We start from the raw sequence: 4169 nt of genomic DNA, 5'->3' as shown, positions 1-4169 counted from the left end.
ATGTTCAGACAGCTTTATTTGTAATAACCACAAACTGGAAATAACCCAAATTTCCATTAACAGGTGAGTAGATAAATAAATTGTGGTATACTCATACAATAAAATACAACTCAGCCACATAAAGGAATGAACTATTGATATTGACATAGCATAAACGAATCTCAAAATAATTATGCTAAGTGAAATAAACCCTAACAACAAGAAAGAAGAGTTAACTGTACAGTTCCATTTATATAATGACAGAACGAAGGTCATTGACTGCCTAAAGGGGCCAGAGGGAGGAATTATGAAGAGGCATAAGGAAACTTTGGAGGTGATGGATAATGTTCACTACATAGACTATGGTGACTATTTCACAGGTGTGTGCATATAACAAACATATCAAATCACACACTTTAAATATGTGCAGTTTATTGTATGTCAATTATACCCCAATAAAGCAATTAAAAACTATTCATAGCAACACCTCACTCTCCAGATATTTCCAAATTCTAATTTTCATCAAAATTTACTCTGCCTTTACTTATGCTGTTCTCTCAGAGGGAAATCTCTCTCCTTTCCTATTCTTTCCCCCTGTCATTCCACCTCTGTTTATTGAAATCCTCCTCACTCTTCAAAGCCCAATTCAAGCTCAGATGAAATGCCATCTCCTCCACAAATCTGGTCCCAATATTCCACGCCAACATGAGCCACTCCTGTCGTTATAATCTAATCTGTTTATTTTGCCTTTGTAATCTAGTTAACTTTTATAGTCTCGTCAGCTCCACTAACTGAAAGTTCCTTGAAAAGGGTCTGTTCCTTTTTCTTAAATTCTACCCATGGCCTCAAAGAAGTTTTGACATTAGAAGTATGGTTTCAAGAATGGATGGACGCAAAGAAGGAAGGAGCAGAAAATAGCATATTCCATTCCCTTAGCTCAAGTTTACTTCTGGAAGGCAACTTCTATTCTAATAATCCAATCAGTGCAGATGTGCTAAATGGTGCTCATGTGTTATCTACACAAGGAGTTCATTTTAAACATGTCTCCCTGGAGATAACCTCTTAACCCAAAGGAGCTATTCTTGTGGTAGACATTTCAGACATTCTGGAAGGCTGGTGGGGAAAATAACATTAAGAAAAGTAAGACCTTGCAATGCCCTTGCATGATCCGAGGCTGGCAGTCCACCCTCAGAACAGGGGTGCAGTAAATGACTCTCACCAGCTGAGATTTTTTCAAGGCTACTCAATGATCTCTAGGGAGTAGCTTTGAGACTAGGAGAATCTTTTTGCCTCTATGGAACCTGCAAATGAGATATTTCTATTGCATTATTTAGTCTTTGCAGGTCAGGAGACTAAAGGACAAAGTTGCTCAGAGGTCATAGACTAGTTTAGAAGCAAAACTAATCAGACTCCCTTACAGGATCTTTTAGCTCATTTTGCTTTAATATTTCATCAACACCAGAAAAATATTTGACATCCTACCAAAATTGTTATGCAATAAAAAATATAATACAGTAACAGCGATACCAACAGTTTGGGAACACAGATTATTTGTCTGAATGAAATAGAGTCCACTAATATTTTCATCAGTGTCTTAGTTTAAGAGCTCTTTCTTTTTTATAGGCTGATCTAACCTACTCAGAAAAACAATGGAACGTGTGTTTGATGTGGCAGCAGCTAAACAGAAACTGCAAAGACTGTGGAAAAGAACTTTGAGATTGAATTTGAGAAATACTAACGCCTTGACCACTCACAAACCCTGCGAGTAAAACAAATTATGCACTTTGTGAGATTATAAAATCCATGAGTATAAGAACTATCTTTCTTCTTGATGTATCTCTATTCATTAATTTATCTATCAAATATTTCCACTATAACTAATATATGAAAGATTATTTTGCACTAGGGACATGGTAACAACAAGATAGATAAAGCACCTTCTCTCACAGAATTTATATTCTGGGAGAAGACAACCAATCAACAAGCAAGTCACATGGCAGAGGATGATAAATTCTCTTCAGATAACTGAAATGAGGCAAAGTACTTGAGAGTGACCAGGAAGCTACTAGATTGGGTAGTTAAGAGAGATCTGTCTAAAGAGGCAACAACTAGACTGGGAGCTGAAGGAGGAGGAGAAACCAGGCATTCAAAGAGCCACTAAGTATCTTCTAGTCAGAAGGAACAATTTGCTAAGGCACAAAGGAGGTTGGCATATATATATATATATTGTAGCTAAGATCCCAAGAGTTAGAAAGAGGAGTGCTAAACGAAGAGGAAGAAGAGGCAGTCAGGGTCCAATGAAGAAGAGCTTCGTAAGAAAAAGGAAGGAGCTCATATTCTATTCTAAGCATGACAGGAAATCAGCAAAAAGTTCTGGGCATCAGTCACATGATCTGATTTACATTTTTAAAAGATCCCTCTGGCTACTGCAAGGAGAGTGGGTTGTGGGAAGGCAAGAGTAGAAAGAAGGAGACTAGTTAGGGTACTATCGCAGTTTTACAAGTAGAATTGACAAGACTTGATGCTAGGTCAGATGCTAGGTGGCATTTGTGGGGAAGGATTCAAGGATAATGCTTGGATTTATAGTCTGACTAGGTTACTATGACTTAATAAGATGCTAAAAAAATATTACTGTTGAATTATATTTTAATTTACTTAACTTCATTAGACCAACGTAAACCACTATAAAAAGTCAGAACTAAAATTTTAGACATTTTATAATCCAATATTCTACAAATGATAAAACCAAACCCATAGCATGTATAAAGAGATTTGCCCAAAGTCAGACAGTTAGCAACAGAATTGGCATTACAACATGGATTTCTTTGACTTTCAACCACTGCTCTTTTAGTGACACCATGCTAAGCACAGCACAGTCACAGGAGTGAGCCTGACATACCATAGGTAATTAATAAATATTAGATAATTAGTAAACATTAGATAACTAATAAAGGTAATTAATACTAGGTAATTAATGAATTACTGGCTGATTGATAAATATTAGATAAATACATAAATTAATACATGTGTTTCTTTTATCTGTAAACAAGATATATATTTTATATTACTAAAAGGTCTTATAAATGCTAATTTCATATGGACTATGTTTGGTAAGAAATTAGATAATTAAAAGATAAGGATGCTTCACATATACAAAAGAGAAAAATGTGAATGGGAAACAAGGATTGGGTGAGTTCAAAATTAACTGTTACTTGACCCCACCAGCATGTGACACATGGTCAGTGCACAATAAATAGTTGTTAAATTAATGAATGAAAACATTGAGTTATCTGAACAACTAGACAATATACGGATTATTATTTTTTATTTTGCATATGACAAAGGTATTTCTCTAAAAGCATGAATGTCTACAGACTCAGACTTGTGCGATTTGTAAGTGACCAAGCCCCAAATCACACTCCGGGTTTTGTGTTCTCCAGTGCAAGAATAGAACAGAATAGAACCCACACTTGTTGAAAGGCCTGAGGGTAATTTATTACCTCTAAATGAATTTCTTTATTTACTGTGAGATTTCCAATTGTTGGAACCAAGTTGCAAGTGGAACACCTGAACACAGCTTCCGGCTTCACTGACAGGCTAAGCCTGGACAATCAACCAGCAAGACATTGCTTCTTGGTATCCTAAACATATTTGATAGTGGCAAGAGAGGAACCCACTGGGAACTTGGATTGAAGACAAGTAGAACAAGAGATGTGAGGGGAACAAGAAGAAGACAGGAAAAAGGTTTTAAATAAACTAGATGCCTTATGAATATCCAACCATTACCTGACCCACAGATGCTACCCCGATCATCGCCACTGTCATCCTCACATGGGGGTTTCTCAAAAAGGGCCGAGAACTAACTGCATCAGAAATAGCTGCAGTGCTTGTTAAAAATGGAAACTGCTGCACCCCAACCCAGAGCTGATGAATCACAAACTCTGGGGTGGAGCCAACAAATGTACCTTGTTAACAAGCACTCTAGCTGATTTTCATGCATGTAAAAAGTTTGATCAGCACTGACTTAAAACTTGGGATTAACACGTCAGGATGATACCCAGACACATTAAAGAGCATAAAAGATGTGGTTAAGAAGCAAAAAATTTATGCACAAGTATATCTGGTTATGATTTTGTTTCTGCACAGCTGAACAATCAAGGTAATACTCCCTGAAATGTTTGCTTTGACTT

This window comes from Ursus maritimus, unplaced genomic scaffold, assembly GCF_017311325.1.
Source record: "Ursus maritimus isolate PB19 unplaced genomic scaffold, ASM1731132v1 scaffold_26, whole genome shotgun sequence".
Lineage (NCBI taxonomy): Eukaryota > Metazoa > Chordata > Mammalia > Carnivora > Ursidae > Ursus > Ursus maritimus.
This window is presented reverse-complemented; position numbering follows the sequence as displayed.